Raw genomic sequence first — 20,387 nt, forward strand, 5'->3', positions numbered from 1 at the left:
AAATAATCCTTTTCAATTATTAGAGCATTGCTAGTGAAAATTTGCTTACATTCTAGACTGATTGCTTAATGTATTGTAAAGAATTTATGCTTTATTTCTTTATATAGCATATGGACTAAATGAGAAATGTGAACTAAGTGTGAAATGGGAACTAAATTAACGACTGTGTGTTGCACAGAATGAATGTCTTTTTTTTTAGCCTTTCAAAAGCCAAAGAGCTCACACAGCAAATATGACCATATTTAAAAAATCGAAAAAGGAAGCATTTTTAGATGATAAAACTGTTGTTAATTCCTCAGATTAGTTATTGAAAATCACTGTTTTTTTGTTTTATTTGGTTTTTGGGTTTTTGTTAAATTGACCTAGACACTACATATATTTTATGACTCACTTGAACAACCAAAACATAGAAATAAGAAAATGCAGTATGATTTCCAATGAGACAACTGTCCACAAGAGACAAGAGAAATTATGTTTGATGTTGATTGCCCTTTAAGAAAAGGTCCAAAATGAAACATTAAAATGAAGGAATAGAAAATAAAGTGACAAAAAAAAATAATTCATAGTTGCCAAATTGAATATGCGGGATTCTCCAGATTTATTTTAGCTGTAGAAAGTCTATGTTAAACGATGGATTTTTGAAGTGAAATTCATTGTATTTATTTCCAATACACCTTTAAGCAAGATCTAGATAATTTTCAGAGAGTATTTCACCTCAATATTTGAAGATAATCGTATCTTGTGCTTTTAGGAGGGGGTGATATGAAGTTATTTTTAAAGCTATAAATTTTATAGAATGTAACTTGAGTTCAGTATGAAAAAAGTGTTTTTATAAGACTTATGAAATACTCCTTATTTGTGCATGCAATAATTTATTGTTCATGTTTTACTTAATAAAAATTATATTCTACATTAGTTATTCTTGAAAGATTCCTCATTGATGCCATGGTCTGTCAAAGGTAAGAAATTTGCTCTTTTTTGACAACTTGATATGATTAATAAAATGCATCAGCTGGTTATTCAATATTGTATTATTTTTTTTATTTTTTCTCAAATTCGATTTGTTTCCTTTGTTAATTCAAATGGAGTCGTATGTTGAGTCCATATTGTAAACTCATCATGGCCAAAGGTAAATTATAATTTTTAGCTCAGCTGGACTTTAACTTTTACAAAAATCTTCTGCTCTGAAACTACAGGGCCAAATTAAACCAAACTTGTCCAAAATCATCATTAGAGTATCTTGTTTTTTTTTAAAAGTGTGTCCAGTGACCCGGCCAAGCAATCAAGATGGCCGTCATGGCTAAAAATAGTGGTATAATGTAGATTTTGGCTTGTATATCTGAAACCAAAGCATATAGAGCAAATCTGACATGGGGTAAAATTGTTTATCGGGTCAAGATCTATCTGTTCTGAAATTTTCAGATGAATCTGAAAACTTGTTGTTGGGTTGCTGCCCCTAAATTAGTAATTTGAAGGAACTTTTGATGTTTTTGGTTATTATCTTGAATATTTTTATAGATAGAGATAAACTGTAGACAGCAATAATGGTCAGCAAAGTAAGATCTACCAAAAAGTCAAATGACAAAAATAGTCAGTTGACCCCTTAAGGAGTTACTGTCCTTATAGTCAATTTTTTTTCTCAGTTTTTCGTAAATTTTTGTTATCTTGTACACAAATCTTTACCTCTGAAACTACTAAGACTAATTTTACCAAACTTGTCCAAAATCATCATTAGGGTATCTTGTTTAGAAAATGTGTCCGACGACCTTGCCTGCAAACCAAGATAACTGCATGGCTAAAAATAAGGTAAAGTGCAGTTTTTGGCTAAAATCTCAAGAAACCAAAGCATTTAAAGCAAATCTGCTGTTAATACATTTGTTTGTTAGGTCAAAGTCTATCTAACCTGAAATTTTCATACCAAGAAGGCAATCCATTATTGGGTTGCTCCCCTGGAATTGGTAATTTTCAGAAAATTTGGCAGCTTTTGGTTATTATCTTGAATATTATTATAGATATATTTAAACTGTAAAAGCAATAATATACAGCCATGTAAGACCTACAAATAAGTCAGCATAATCAAAAAGGTCAATTAAAAACCTTTAGGATTGACTGTATCCTAACATTGATCAAAACAAAATATTGGAGCACATGCAAAATTTGAGTACATTGACTAAGAGATGTTGACTTCAAGGCAACCCGTCTGATTTTTGACAAAATTATTATGTGACATCATCTCATTCAATATATGTTAGCACCCAGAGGAAGGGAGATCAGCAAACTGAATTGAACGGCCGCATTTGCCTACAGGTAAAAACTAATTATTTATTATCGTGTATTTATATATTAAGTTATTATAGCACTGGAGTACTGTTGACAAAATCGATTACAATATCTGATGGCTGGCAAATAAAAAAAAAGAATCAAGGTATCACCTTTAACACTGCTAGAATAAACTTCCAGTTAGTTTTTCTTTCGTCTAGTATCAAATATTTGAATTAGATTTAGGAAGATAAAATTAGTACCAAGTTACCAATTTAATGGGTTAATTCAGCATAGATAGTCGACCACTGGGTTTTTTCAGTTGTAAAGTGCACATAGAGTAAAATTAATATCAGTCAAAGCAAAACACAACTTTGTAAAAAAAATTTAGATCTAAAATACATTTAATATCGTTTTAGTTGTTATGATTTAAACTGGTCTCGGAAACCATATATCCCAATATAGTTAAATGAAAATGTTTATCCCTGCAATTGAGTGGTAGTCATTTACTGTTGTTTTTTGTTTTGTTTTGTGCATTTATTTTCTCGTTTGAATTGTTTGTATTTGTTATTTTAGGTCTTTTTATAGCTTGCAAGCGGCAGGATTTTAAGGTCATACAGTGAATAATGTCTACATTATTTAGTCTTGGAGAATTGTTTCATTGAAAATCTTACCACATCATCTTATTTTATGAGAAATTTAAATTAAGTCTCAAGTATTCTCAACAACAAAATTTAATTTAAAAATACCAGGTTTCTTTTTTTTCTTTAGATTGAGATATTGTCTTCTCTGCAACAGTACCTTCATTAAGAATGATACATAAACATGCAGAGAACACTGCTTTGAAAAAATGCTCACTGTTTATAAGTTGTAATTTCTAATTTAGTTTAACTGTTTGTTTGTTTTTAACTTAATACTGGCTTTGATATGAATCTTCAAACCAATATTTAATTTTCTATGAATTAAGATAACATATATCTTGAACAACAAAGAACTTTCGACAGATTAACAAAACCTACAAAACATGTTTTTGTACATAGCCAAAAGACATAACCATACAAAAAAATACAATAGCGAACAAACTTTAGAGCTAGGTACAAATATCAAAATGAATTGAACGTCTTGTAGACAATACAGTTTAAATTGAATTTTGAGTAATTTAATTCTTTTTTGTATACTAAGGGTAAACTGTATTTAGTTGCCGATGTAATTAAGTTTAGACAGAACTCGTCTTTTTCTGCTCTTTGCTTTGTTTGAGAAGCATACAAATGGTGACATACCTTTAATCTGTAAACAAGAATGGGTCGATAGTACACGGATTATCCTTTCACATTGTCATTTTCTATGTTTAGTAGACCGTTAAATCGGGTTAAATAAAAAAAAACTCTAATTTGGCATTGAAATTAAACTGAAGAGCATATCATCGGGACCATGTTTACTACGTTTCTCGGTGATAGGACTTTAACATCATCTTAAACCACCTTGACTAGAATGTTTAGCCTAAAGCGGGACGGACGGACGAACGGACTGAAAAACATAATGCCCTTAGGAAGGTCATAAAAAGTAACACAATTTTACGGCGAGGTTTATAATAATACAATCAATTTTGTTAAAGAAGGTGTAACCAATAAATGTATAGAAAGCTGGCAAAGTCTGGGTAAATATTTGGTAAGATAGAACATCTATTATAAAAGTTACATTTGATCATTCAATTTGTATTGAGTGCACACCACAAAGATAAAATGTTAAATAAATGGTATATTTTTAAATCTAATAGCTTTATCTACAAATGTTTATAGTCAATTAGTAATTAAAAAGCATAGACATCTTCATGTTTACCACCCGTTATGCGTTTTGTTATATATATTTACTTATTGAATTAGTTTAAATATTGAAATTATATCATAGTAAGAATTTCGAAGAATTAGCGTTCTATATCTAAATAGATTTGTTTATCTAAGGTAAAAGTTGTAAGTTGTAATCAAATTCTTCATGGAAATATGAACTTTTATTTGAAGTAGTGATTAGCAATTTCATCAAATGAATAAACGCTGCATGTATAGAATTTCCTACTAACCAATACCACTGCAAAATAGATTGCTTATATTTAGTTTAACCTTTTAAAGATGCAAATAAGTATAGTTAATAATTTCGTAATTCCATACAACAACAAGTACTCAGTTACAAAGTAAACGACAAATGCTAGAATATTATTATCCTAGTTACAAGGAAGCGTATGTATTACCAATAGAATGTTGTCCGTCCTTTAACTCTTATTAGTTTTAAACGAAGTGGAATCCGGAAAAACAATATCTAATGAAGTTTCTAGTATTTTTTTAATTGTTTTGAAAACTTTAAAACCTCAAATAAACCTTAAGTAGATACATGTTACAAACAATTCGCACGATGGAAACAATCATGTAATGTTTGTTGCTCTTCATCATGTTCATTTTCTTCATTGAAAAATTATATCGTCCCATACGGTTTGAATTTAAAATTTAACTTTAGATGGTTATCGTTTGAATTAAAGGTGTTGTCATTGGTTTTATGGTTTTATTAGGTTTGATTTCATCTGATCTTGGAAACCATACATCCCGATATAGTTAAATGTAAACGTTGACATTTTGAAATTCTAATTGACGCCAATACTTGCTAAGGACATTCAAAGGAAGGTATATTAGGTATTAATAAAGTTTTATGTAATCTGATTGTTTTGTTAAATACCAGAAGTATATATATCGAATGGTGATATATCCGACTACTAAGGCACCCCGGATTCACATTAGACTTTTTAACAGGGACAAAGTGGCTCTAATGTAGCACCTTCTATAAACTCTACCGCATTGTTTGTTTCATACATTTCATTTAATCTTTTCCATTTAGGTTCTATATAGACTTCAATTACCTCCGCGGCGTCCGATTTGAAGACACAATTATCTGCCGACACGTACTGTCCTAATTTTATAATTCATTCAATTGCCTCAAATTCTGTAAATCGTTATATATTTGTCCATTAAACAGAATAAAATTACGAAGCTGAGTGTGCCAATTCTTATTACAAAACACTCATGAAGTTAAAAAAAAAAGTTATCCAAAAAAATCCCCCAAGTAAGCCTATGCAGGAAGCGCTCACCAATAGTATATAGTTGTAAACATGTCTCCATTAAATTTTGTTTAATCTATATTGACACTATAGAGTTTAAATATTGAAAAACAAACAGGTATTGAGAATTCTGAAAAGTTTTGTTTTCCGTTCATGCCATTTTAATAGATTTGTGGTCGATACTTTACCTCATGCAGGTTCTGATCACGTTACAATACTTTACTTTTGTCTCAAAATTGATTGAATATTGTAAAAGAGGGGCCAAAAATGCCAAAGGGACAGTCAAACGCATAAATCGAAAATAAACTGACATCGCAATGGTTATAAAAGAAAAGGACAAATAATAGCACACAAGACACAACTTAGAAAACTAAAGATTTAGCAACACGAACCACACCAAAATACTAGGAAGGGGGGATGTCAGGTGCTCTGGATTTTTCTAAACTTCTGGTGTTATGACTAAATTCATATATTCCTTTAATAAGCCCACGAAGCTACAATGGACTACAAAAAATGAAAGGCAACGAAAACAACATCAAAGAACAAGGTAGAAAGACGAAATAACATACACTAGTATTTAAAATAATTGTCTTTCATTCCATAAAATAACAAACATGAGCAACAAGAACCTGAATAAAAATTTACAAAAAATCAGATTCTGACATTTTCATGCTACTCGACAAGTTACACACGTCGTGTTGTTCATGAAAACCAGAAACAGTGAGATTATTCGCTGGATAATGTAAATAATCAGATAAAGTATGGATAGCCATTTGTTGTCTATGATGCAGATATTTAACCAATGTCAGTTTTTATCCTTGATGACGTTCGTAATAGTTTGTAATATATTACATCAGCCTAACCAATAGTAAATCGTGATGCACCAACTGCAACCAACCCTTTGCAAATGAAGTATTGGTAGGATATCGCAATTCATGCGTTTTCGTATCACTAGAATGAGATTTATTGCATATGAAGGTTCTATTGAAATATTGCTACATGAAAGGTTCGCATTGGAAAAAATAAATTCAAATAGGAAACGATCGAATCGAAATTAAATTAAAAGAAATTAAACTGATAACACATATGTGATCTGGTGCAGAAGAGTACATACCATCGATTTTATTACAGGTGATAAACTAGGAAAAGGTAAAATAAAAAAATAAAAAAAACACGTGAGAGAAACCTTTCTGTAATGTTTGTAATGTCAGTTGCACTTCACTTTTCTAGTCCTGAAAAAATATAATTAAAGTAATTTTAAATTTAACCTTATGTGGTGATTGTTTCGAATTTAGAATGGCTAGTTAGTACCAAACCTTGTGAAATACTTTTTAGAAGAACGTACACGTATGCCTCATCATTGCTAGACAAAAACAAAAACACAACGTTGAAAATATTTTCTAAACAGAAAAACACAAGTTTATTTTTTGATTTAATTTGATTTCTTCTGACCTAAAACAGAACAAACTAAATATCTAAAAAGTGAAATAACAAAAATACAAAACTCCGCCGGAAATTATAATTAAAAAGTCCCTAAGCAAATGGCAAAATAAAAAGCTCAAGAACATCAAACAACTGTCATATTCCTGACTTGGTACATGTATTTTATTATGTAGAAAGTGGTTGAGTTAATGGTGGTTTTAAGCTAGAAAAACCTCTCACTTGTATGACAGTTGCATACAATTCCATTTCATTGACAACGACGTGTGAACAAAAGAAACAGAAATAATAGATAAAAACATCATAAATAGGGAAATAGCAGTCCAGATTGTGTTTTAATTCCAATCAATATAAAAATAAACAAATATGTCAATAAAGAAAAAATAAAAGGCATATAGACAAAGCACATAAGAAAAACGAAAGACGAGAATACAAAAATTTACCACAGCACAACAACATAATGACAGGATTTTCCACTGGAGTTTAAAACTGAACTTTGACCTCCACTGGAGTTTAATGTCAATTTTTTATAGACGACAACATAATAACATTTCTAAAAGACATTCAAAAGACCAGTAAATAGATATAGGGAGATGTGGTGTGCGTGCCAATGAGACAACTCTCCATCCAAATAACAATTTAAAAAGTAAACCATTATAGGTAAAGTTTGATTTGAATAGTTTTTCTAGTTGTAGAGAAAACAGTGTGACCTATCCCAACCCTTTTAGGTACGTTTTTTTTTTATCAAGAACAAAAATCACAACATTTACCTTGAACCTTTTATAAACACTCCGGCATTTCAATTCATATCTTTCATTCAGTGGATTTTTGTATAAATTTTCCCCCAATTCATTCAATTGCCTTTTAGTCTTTGCATTGGTATGATTTTTCATTAAAAAAAAATAGACTACAAAACTCTGTAGATCAATTATATTTACAAAACACTTTTAAATATATTTTTTATAACTTGCTAAAGCCTGTGTAAAAGAGTTCTCACTAACAGTATATAGTGGTAAACATGTCTCCATTAACTTTGTTTAAATTCATATTGACACTATAAAGTTTTAATATTGAAAAGCAAACATGTATTGAGCATTCTTAAAGTTTATTTTTTCCCGTTCATGCCATTTTAATAGATTTGTTGTAATCATCAGTGGTCGATGCTTTAACACATGCATGTTTTATCCCGTTTTAAATTTTCAACTTTAGTCTCAAAATTCATTCATTATTATATGTTAAATTTTCAAAACCTGTGACTTAATGACTTACATTGCGTTATTCGAAAAGACGACGAAGCTACTAACGGCAATAAAAAGAAAAATCAATTACAGCAACTTGAACATAAAAAAACACCCTAATGACACTAGTCTATCAAACATAACCCATTAAACAAAAAATACTGAATAAAATTCAAGAACAACTGGCGATAAACTAAAGGGAAAAGTAAAATCACAAAAAAAAACTGAACTCCGAGGAATTATCAAATGGCAACATCAAATGACAAAACACATCAAACGAATGGAAAACAACTATCAAATTCCTGACTTGGTACAGGCATTTTCAAATATAGAAAATGTTGGATTGAATCTGGTTTTATAGCGCTAAACCTCTCACTTGTATGACAGTCGCATCAAATTCAATTATATTTTCAACGATGCGTGATCAAAACAGACACAGATGGCAAAATTGTCAAAATAAGGGTGCAGAAGTCATAACTGTGTCACAATCTCAATTTGAACAAACACAAACAAATATTTAACAAAGAAGCACAAAAAGCATCTATCAAATTTAACAACCACATTCTGCGACGCACACCGTGTTGCACGTGATTAGTAAGAATCAGTTGATTATTCGCAGTGATGTAAATAAACACGAAAAGGTGGACGGGATTGTTACTACGACAAATATCTATGGTAACTTATGCATATTTTTTAATCAAGTTCAACTCAACCTTGATGAATTCCGTATAAGATTAGAAGAGACAACTTCTTCGGCTAACCGTTATGATCTTGGTTCAACAGCTTCAACAAACACTTTACAAAGGAAATCTTGATAGGGAAACACAATCCATACACTATTGCATCACAATGGTAAGACATATTGCACGCGAAGGTGCTGTTGATATGTTGCTTCATCAAAATAGAAAGTTCGGTTTGGAAAAAATGAAGTAATCTATATAGTCAAATAGGAAATGATTAATTCAAATTCATGTAATAAGAACGCGCGTTAAGTCATAAAAGGTATGCGATCGGATGAATTAGTAAAATACGAGTCTCCCATAGTTATCTACCGTCTTACATATGCATTCATGTTAAGCCAGTTACCGGTCGTGTTCGGGACATCAAATCAAAGTAGGATATTTCCATTTTGAAGTACATCCCTGAATAGGCATAATACTGGTACCTCCTTCTATGGATATTGAATCCCCTAGTTCATTCATATGATTTTAAGTTTACGGAAACTATATGCGCAGAATTCATTTGTTTTTACACAGTTTCAACTTAGATGCATATGAATAACTGACATGGTTTGAAAATACAAATATAACACAATTCTATATTAATATACTTGTAATGGTTAGAAACTACATGAAATAACACCATTTCAAAACTTACGGCGTTGTCAGTTTATTTTCGATTTATGATTTTGACTGTCCCTTTGGTATCTTTCGTCCCTCTTTTATCCAAATTTAATATTCCAATTTTAGAAATTTACTTGTGACGTCACTTGTTGTGGCGTTAATACATTGGTGTGACGCACATCCATTCATAATTCTATTTTGCTGTACTTGTGTACTGTCGTAAATTTATTAAATCGTTGTTATTCTGTGGTGTGCATGTTGTAACCATGGTGGTAATGTACTACGTATATTATATTATCTATTTATGTATGTCTCACTCCTGAATGTTCTTGCGTTTATTTGTACTGTATTCCTGTCACATAATGTAGTCATTGCGATAAAAAAAAAACTGCCTTACAAGCGGAAGATTTGGCTAGCCACAAAACAAGTTCAACCCACCATTATGTCTTTGATGTCCTGTACCTAGTCAGGGAAATGGCATTTTTTTTTCAAATAGTCCGTTTCTATGTACGCTGTCGTTTGTTTTTGAAAATAAGTTCAGTGCTTCTGTTGTTCCGTTGTTTTCCTCAGACCCAGATTTGTTTCAGTTAAATCGATATTTGACCATTGAACAGCAGTATACTACTATGGGCTTTTGTTTATATACATAATTTCTAAGTGGAAGCGCTTCATTTTAAAAATGTGCGAACGGTCAACGCTTTTACAACCCTATGCAATTACAAAATGAAGCATTTATTACTTATAATTACGTTTTTTTAGATAGAACCAGGAAATCACGATTTATATAAAGTTTTTCTTTAATGTACCTGTGCACTTTATTGTGGGACCTCGTGTCATCATTAATGTTAGATTTTATTGCGTAATGAATATTAATTTCAGAAGGACAAGAGATTGATGTTGTTAGCCAATCACAATAACGTATCATAATGAAACATTCGTCTAATATAATTATATTGAACTCAAGACGTCTATTTTCGTTTGAAAATTGGTGGTAATATGAAATGTAGTTTTCATTCTTTTTTTAATAACTGTTTGGTTTTAATTACTACTGACTGTCATACATAGGCAAAACATCAATACACGACGTGGGAGAAGATGGCTAGAAACTAGACTCATAATATACAAACCGCATATACACCACAGTTATAAATTATCAATGTTGAAACAATGCTTAAATATATCTGCTTGATTTGTTTTCAATTTGAACGATTAGTTGTAGATAGATTTAATGTCAAACTATTCATTTTCAAACAATACAAATTCAATGTATCACATTTCAAAATTGCCCTTGCCTACAATGAAGCGACTGAATATATATTATTAATTTACTTCTCGTAGAATTGTAAATGTTAAATATTGGAAGTGTCGAATTGTGAGTTTTAATCAAATTGACAGTCGATTTAGCAGACGAACACAAGCAAGTAAGATTGAGAACATTTTGCATAGAACCATAATTTGGATTGAGAATGAAAAATATCTTTAATAACTTTTCTTTCGTAAGTAATCTCAAACCCAACAAGATTAAAAACAATCGCAATGTTTAAAAAAATAACTACCTGTGATAACTATTCACAATGTAATGCAATAACTGCGCTTCGTCTTGGAAAGACTAATCGGTGGCACTCAAATACAGATTTATGAATTTAAATCATCGACCAGAATGCGGTAGATACACTACTTCACAATACCAATGGAAACCAATGAGGGCGGGGTGCATATAATTTTTGTTATCACGTTATCTTACGTAAATAATCATCGATGATCCATCTCTACCGCTTTATAATCCTAAGATAATGAAGCAAATGAGAAAAGGATATTGGCTTTATAAATATTTTGATCTGAGCGTCGATGATGAGTCTAATGTAGACGAAACTCGCGTGTGGCATACCATATTATAATCCTGGTACCTTTGAAAACTATGTTGGCATTAAATTGTGAAGACTGTTAAATTTGATGAGATATTTTTCTAACCTTTGCGATTTAAAAAAAATCTTGTTCGGTTAGAGATTACTAATAAAGCAAAGGGTTTTTTACTGTACCGTGTCAGAAAGTGTACATTACAACAAAAGTAAAAGATCAAAAACAACTTACTCCAAGGACAAACGAAAAGTCCCTTTCTAAAGGTCAAAATAAAAAGCTAATACACATCAACAACTGTGATATTGCTTACTTGATACAGGGTTACATCGAACTTTAAAATAGGGAGCATATTACAGTCTACACTAGTAATGTTGAATTTAAGTGTTTTTCTTTTACCACTTTGATTATCATGTGTAATCATTTGACTGACACTAAAATGCAAAAGATCAATTTGCTGTAATATCTCGAAATTCATTTATCACTCTGGTATTAAAAAACTGTAAATATGCAAGAAGACACAGAGAGACAAATAAAACAATAGAAAAAAAAATGAACAAACCTTAAGTTAATCGTTCAAAGGATAGATTTGTTGACATCATATTAAAAGCAAATCATAAGAAGACACTATATCAGTTTGTATTCTAAACAACAATTTGAATACTATGTTAACCGTCGAACCCAATTAAAAAAAAAAACAACGAACAAAACAACAAGACAAAACACATAACAACTTTCCCCCCAAACGTAAAAGTAATTTAGCCACTCTTTTCAATTTCTGTATAACATGTAAAACAAAATAAAAAAAGTACACAGGATTTATTTCCGAGTTCATTTATCATTGCGATTTATTTTAATCAAGTCATAATAATGGACTTTTATAACAAATGCAATACATATATTAATAAGAATTTTAAAGATTTTTAAACGCATCCTGTTGGGTAAATACAGCAAGTTTTTATTTGTTTTTTAAATTTATGTGAACTTCATATATTATACCCTAAAAATTGTCATTTTCAAATCATACCAAACTAAAAATTTGGAAAAGGGGACAATCATCACAACTCGTCAGATTCTGTACCGTCATCTAACAGGAAAGTAGCGGATTAACCCGATGATTGCCGAATGGAAAAGGGGATACTAGTTATCTCCAGTAATCGATTATTCTACTGTCTTTTTGTCGTTTTTTCCTCTGTTTGGCAGCTGCCTCTTTTATGAATTTTTCTGCATGTAGTTGATACTTTGTTTTTGTATTTAATTCACACTCTTGAAAAGAATTGTTTATTACAGCTTGATTGGCTGTGTCGTTGACATTATCAGAAAATGTATAGGGCTTTATTTCAAAATCTGACTTTTGTTTATTATTTGCCAAATTAAAAGAATTCATTGTATCAGCATAACTCGATTCACCTCTATTAGGTAAATTATTCCACTGATTTAGTTCATTTTTCGAAAAAGACGATGCGATTTTTCCTAATTTTGCATCTGTATTATTTGTCCGATACTTTTCGTGTCTATAATGTGCAGAACTACCACGCATTTTGTAACTCAGCTGTTCTATAGAGGAGTATGATGGGGGTTCATCGGAATTTTTATTCTCTCCATTGCTCCTAAATACAATTTCCCCACTATTTGCTAATTTAGGCGAGTTACTCGAAAGTGATAGAGGTTTTTCATGTAAGTCTTGTGTTTTTGTTGGCATATCTGACCTTTCACACGAACAATCGTTTCTATCGAACATATTTTTTGAACTACTACTGACATTTTCTACATTTCTATGTATGCTTGGTTTTAGTGGTGAAATAACTATGGATGGAAAATATGATGAATCTTCTATGGGCCTTTTTAAAACAGACAGCTCTATATTAGTTAATTTTGCCTCCATGTGTCGCTGGTTTGAAATTTGTTCATAGTTGTTTGATACATAAGGTAATTCTGCTTTAATTTCTCCGTGAGATACATAAGACCGAGTCTTCACAAAAGCTGCCTTCCCAACGTTAGGTGCTGTAAAGCTAACGTTGCTATTTTGTCTATAAACCGAACTTGGTTCATAAACAGTGCTACGTACAAGTGCAGCTTTTCCAGGAGTTTGCACAGAAAATAAAAAATCTCCATTTTGATCAGTTTTAGAAGTACCATAATCTAAATATTTACTGTACGAGTTCTGTTCGGGGATCGAGTTGGAAGCGTTCGTTTCATTTTGACTTGGCATTTCAATGGATTCAGAAGTTGAAATTCCGAATGGATGATCCTCAATACTGACCGCACAGCTTATTATAGTAGACTCGGTCATTGTTGATAACGGCGAGTTCTGAATATTGTGTATCGAAACAGTAGACTGTGAATTTGTAGATGAGCTGGTAAACGATTTGTTTTCCGGGAAATAAGAAACCCCGGGTGTTGACATAACTGACCTTATTTCATCTAAATCACCTTTATGGCTGTTTCTGTCATTATATTGGAAACTTTTGGCAGATGATGGACGACTTCTGTTATTTAATTGTTCTAAAAAAAGCTGTCTTCGTAATTTGATTTTCCCGGTGATTAAATCTCGAACATGGAATATCTTTTGCTTAACAGTTGAAACAGGGTCGTTTTCTTTCATATATTTTCTACATTTATAGCAACCATAAAGTCCACAACAGCTACAGAAAACAAGAAACATAATCGGCGCTACAATGTACATTGCAATATTGTTTTTATTGTCGAAAAAATCCTCAGCTGATCGCCGAACTCTAGATGATCGTTCATAGTAAGGATATTTGAAAATTGGCTCTTTCGTATATGATATGTCAGAATAGTTCAGTCGGTCAGCGGTATGATATTCGTACATTTCCATTTCTACTTATTGAATTACAAATCTTGTTACTACGAGTCTGCTAATGAATAACAAAACGTGTCTTCATATTTATGTAGGATGTGTGTGTTACTACGTGACGTGGTGGAGACTCATTTCATCATGGTTTATCTGTAAAAGAAGTAAAGACATGTTTAAGTTGATCAGGTTAAAAACACAAAGAGAAAAGAAGTAAAAACATACATAGGTCGAACAAAAAAGGTATTTCATTTGCAACGTACATAGGGCAGTTGGAGAAGATTACAACACATCATTATAAAGTTAAATTGTACATTCATGAGGTGTACAATAAAACACCAATAACGAAGAAAAAAATTAAAGCTCAAATCAGACAAACAAACTTAAAACAAAATAAACAAAAAAGTCATTTTGAACCGAACATTAACCTGGAACAAATTTATAGAAATATAGTTTCTAGAAAGTCAATCAAGTAAGAAATGTATAAATGCAATGTCAATATTTGTTCATATCATTGAGAACTAGTAAAACAAAAAATTAATACTACCTCTTATTTCTCAAACAACCACACAATAAAAAAAGCAAACCAAATAAGACAAATAAACAATAACAAAATAAAATATCAAATAAGTTTTTCACTTTTAACCGACTATTAACCTGGCTCAATTTGCATAGAATGGATTCTTAATCAATGAATCACCATACACCATAGTTAAATAATGTAATTTTGAAATAAATGAGCAGTTGCAGTCAACATTTTCATTCAAGCTATATTGATAAAACCCAATAGTAACTATTTTCCTTTAATTTGTCAATAGAATAAGATTTGGATGAGAATACAATACACTTGCTGACGTTTCTAAACTTTATAGGCTATGTTGAAACTTCCCACGGTGAAACACCTTATCAACTGTAAATAAAACGGAAACCGTATACAGAAGATTACCTTCCAAATGTTAAATATTTATAAAGTTTATTCCGTATCTGAACGTCTTTAACAGTAAAAAGACGATTTTGGACATTTTACAACATGCAATGGTTCTGATTTTAATGTCTCTTCGGTGACGCTTCATGACCAGGAATTAGATACATAAACTTGGGTTCTTCATTAATTATGATGATTTCCCTCGATAAAATTTTTTAATTTAAATGAAACTTTTTTTTTAATTTTATATTTTTAACGGTAAACGACATAAATCTAAACCAACGAAATTTGAATGGTATCATTCAGAATGTGTTGAAATAAACAATGTGTTTGCGGCTCAACCCAATAGCGATATGTGTTTCGGTTCAAGATCTTAACATATCAGAATAGTCGTTTGATCTGTAACTGAACTGATTGTTTCCTTATACGTATTTGTGATATTTTTACTGAATGTCGACTGACTGAAACATGCTAACATCCACGTTATATTAACTATGATTGGTGAATAGCTATCTCATTTACAATAATACCACAGCTCCTTAATGTTTATATAACAGAAGACGCTAATCCTGTTTCGTTCCTTGAGGATTTTATGCGATTTTTGTTTAGATTTATGATATTTGTACATCATTTAACTGTTAAATCACAAAAATACCGAACTCCGACGAAAAGTCATACTGAAAGCCCCTAATAAAATTGCAAAGTCATAAGCTCAAACGCATCAAACGTATATAAATTATTGCGGTCCCAAACTTTTATGCCAGTATTGAGATTCTGAGCTTATGAGCATGTGATACCATTTGGAACCAACAGTTGTTAAACAAGTAATTGTGATTCCTGGCATTCGGCCTTTAGAAATTTACAGTACGATTTTTACTTTCTGAAAATATATGAATCTGAAAATCAATATGACTTTTGTACGTCAAATTACTAACTGTTTTGAGCATGCTTGCATAATGTGACCTTTACTATTTTGCTATTATATGAGTTTATTCTATACTTCAGACTATTCTTATGGTTTCTTATTTACCTGTTTCCGTTCTACACGAATTTTTTGTCCACAAAGGAATTTCAGTAAACAATTTCTTTCTTAAAATATATTACTTATTCTACGCAGCATACAATGACCACAGGCTTCAACTTTTTAAAGGTCGTTGTACGTTGTATGAATTGAAAACATACAGACATTAAATCGAATATTACAAAAAACCTGATTACCAGGGCAGTTGAATGACAATAGTAAAACACTGATAAAGACGGGGACAGCGATTGTTAATTTTCATTTCCATGAATTCTTTCTATCAATTTCGATGCAAGATTTTATTTGATACACCAGCTACGTCATTCCGTACATGACGCTGTTGCTATGCTATAATTTTGGCCGGAATAAGGTCAATAAGTTTACCTACTTGAATATGCATACATTTCTAAATCACTAAAATGTTCTATATTGGTTACTCTGTTTTAATATGATAGCATCAATAAAATGATGTCAAACATTAGATGTGTTGGAATTCAATTAATGAAAAAATCCTATCGTTTTCAATCGATTAAATTCCTATGCTAAACTGTAACAACTTTTATACTTTGCTAATGAGGTAGACTTTCTCTGAGGATTAATGACATAATTTTAGATTAAAATCTTTAATATATTTTATTTACAGTCATTGACATCAATTGAAATGTTTACACATCAACAACGTTAACCATATCTCATTATAGATAAATAACATGCAATTTCGATTACATAAAATAGATGAAATAGATACAACATATATAGCAAAATTCAAAATGATTAAAAGGCTGGATTATGTATACCTTATAAAGATAGTTTATAAGTTACTATACTGAGTTGAACCTCCATTTCTAAACAGATACTATTATAATTCACACGATATATATAGTGATGATTGTTTATTTTTTCTTTTACCATGCTTATATTAAAAAGAAGATGTGGTATTATTGCCAATGAGACAAATCTCCACAAGAGACCAAATGAAACAGACAAAATACAGTAAAAGAAATAGACATCTCTCACTAGCAAACAACCCTTACTGTAAAAATATTTCTAAAAATGGCATACACTACAGGCGTTTACCTTTTCAACAGCAAGTCAATGCATCATGGGATATTTTTTAATTTCTTCATATAAAATTCGATAAATAAAATGTAAAATTACAAGAAAACTAAACTCCGAGGAAAAATCGAAAATGAAATATAAAATCAAATAGCAAATCAAAACGTCCAACACATCAAACGAATGAATTACACTTGTCATATTCCTGACTTACACGCATTTTCTAAAGTGAAAATTATACTAATTATCCGAAGGGTTATCTTAGCTGTATATGGCAAAACCTTTAGGAATTTTTGGTCCTCAATGCTCTTCAGCATCGTAATTGTATTTGGCGTTTTAAACATTTTTTGATTCGAGCGTTACTGATGAGTCTTTTTGGTGTTTGAGTTGTTTTTTCGTTAGATTTCTATGCTGTGTCATGTGAACTATTGTTTGTCTGTTTGTCCTTTTCATTTTTAGCCATGGTGTTGTCAGTTTATTTTGGATTTATGAGTTTGACTGTCCCTCTAGTATCTTTTGTACCTCTTTAGTAGACGAAACGTGCGTCTGGCGTAAGTCTGAAATTTTAGTCCTGGTATCTATGATGAGTTTTTTTTATATTCGACGACGATGCAACTGACGAATTAAACTGAATTCACAAATCATATCTGCTCATCATACTAATTTACAGATGAATACAATTTTTGATGGTCATTGGCTCCTGATTATGACCCTATTAATATGCTATTTCTTTTACTGATTCTTTAAATAAATGAAAAGAAAATCATTTTAGAATCTTATTGTACCAGTGATTTTTTTTGGTCATTATCTAAATCCTACACTTAAACTGTCTTTTGATCAAATAGCTCGCCAGGTTTTGAACATCCTTGTTTTTCAAATATTTTGTGTATTAAATGAGGTATTGTATTTATACATTGTTGTTTTCAATTATATTAATAAACGAAAACATGAATAAAATGAGGCATACAAAAAGATGAAGATTCAAATCAGTTTAAGTGTCATCAATTTCAAAAGTAAAATCCTTTGCTTCAACCATTAATATGGTATTGAGGAGCCTTGGTGACCATGTGCATGTGGTCTAAGTAGTGAAACTACTCACTAGCATGTCAACATTCGAACCCAGCATGTGACAGGTTCTCTCACCTCCAATCTCTATTGACACGGATTGTCAGTTTACCTGACAAAACCGGTGGTTTTCGTCGGCTTTCTCTACTAATAAAAACAAGTGTTTATCGTGGCTTTGAACACTAAAAAATCAAAGTACTTTATTTTCATGGTTTTTAAGTCATTAAACCATTTTATTTGTGTATCAAACATGCATGTAATTAGTTATGAAGTTGTATTTGTAATTCTGATCGGATATTGTTAAATTTCTTATCGTTCATAATTGTAATTCGATTTTTTTTATTTTTCATTTATATGTTAAAGTAAAGATAATTATTCACCAAGTTCATTAATAAGGTTTTAGTTTAAGCAACTTAATATTAACGATTTCTTTGGTTTACAGTTTGATTAAGAAGAAATACCAAGATGGCTATAATGGATACTACAATTAATTAACTTATTACTCACACAATTTTATATTAGTATTCCTGTAATTTTTATGAAATACATCAAATAAAATAATTACAAACTTATCTTGATTTATATACATATTTTAGAAATTTACATGTGACGTCACTTTTGTGGCGTTGATACATTCGTGTAATGGGCAGTTCGTTATTCTGTTACGCCGTTTTTGTTCACTGCCCTGAATTTCTTTACGTGTTCGTTGGTATTCTGTCGTAAACATGCCGAAATATACTTGTATATGACTAATTTATGTTTTTCTCTGTCCTGAATGGTTTTGCATTTATTTTTACTGAATTTGATGAAGCTGTCGTACAAGTGAGAGGTTAAGCGCTATAAAACAAGGTTCAATCCACCATTTTCTACATTTGAAAAAACCTGTACCAAGACAGGAATATGACAGTTTATGTCCATTCGTTTGATGTGTTTTGTCATTTGATTTGCCATATGATTAGGGACCTTCTGATTTAATTTTCCTCGAAGTTCAGTATTTTTGTGATATTCCTGTCTTTTAGTGGTTTATTATCATTGCCATAAAAGCGCGAGGTTCATTTTTGTCCCGTACCAAGTCAGGAAAATGGCAAATGCTATTTTATAGTTCGTCTCTATGTATGTTGTAATGTCATTTTGTTTTTGTACTTTAGTGTTTCTGTTGTTTTGTTGTTTCCCTCCTATAGTTGATGTGTTTTCCTCAGTGTTAGTTTGTCTTTTCTCTCAATCGATTGATGACTTTTGAACAGCGGTATGCTAATATTGCCTTTATATGACGTTAGGAAGAAATAAAGAAAAACACATATACACACAACAGTCAACTAATACTATACACTTAAATATAAAATAGAAGTTGTGGTATAATTGCCAATTAGACAACCCTTCACAGGAGACTAAATGACACAGCAATAAACAACTATATATAGGTCACTATAAGGCCCTCAACAAAGGCTATGATTGTATATGTATTCTCTGAAAATATAACTTTTTGACACAATTTCGAAACTCAAAACAAAGACAGCAAAATTGTATTTGTAAAAGAGAAATGTTTGCAATCTTTATAAAAAAAACACCATATGTTGTTCAAAAAAGGTAATTTCATTCTTAAAAAAAATTATTGTAAAAGAACCTTTTACAATTCGAGTGTACTGCTTCTAAATATTAATCTATTAACTTCCAACCATTCTTATATCGAGTACAACAATATAGAATATATACGATTCTGTTTAGTGGCATCATTCATTTATAGACATCAAACTTATAAATATAGTACATACCTTATAATTTCCTGGCATAATCGGATTATTATTACTTAACAACACTCAATTAAGATCCATACTAACTTTTCATGTTATGAACTATGCACACCAGTAAAAAAAACGTCGTCAATGTTTTATTTATGAGTTTTCACATCCTGAAACTCGTTTTAACAAAGCTGGTTATTATCCCATTTTTCTCCAAATCAGTTCAATAAAAATAACGGTGAAAACTAGTCAATACTTTATATTTGAACTAATCATTGAATGTATATCTATTGGATTTTTTATTATTATCCTAAACTTTAAAGTACAGCATTAGTTAGCACTTTGTCTACTATTGAAGAAACAAATCAGTATGTACACAAAATTTTTCTATAAATTTTGTTACGTTATTTGCAGACATTTATTTGTACACTTTGCAGTTATTATGTTTCAAAATGCCCTAAACGCCCTTACAAAAAAATGAAACAATTCCGTTTTGTTAACATTTTACTATTTTGATCAATTGCTT

The sequence above is a fragment of the Mytilus trossulus genome, chromosome 3 (assembly GCF_036588685.1).
Source record: "Mytilus trossulus isolate FHL-02 chromosome 3, PNRI_Mtr1.1.1.hap1, whole genome shotgun sequence".
NCBI classification, from domain to species: domain Eukaryota; kingdom Metazoa; phylum Mollusca; class Bivalvia; order Mytilida; family Mytilidae; genus Mytilus; species Mytilus trossulus.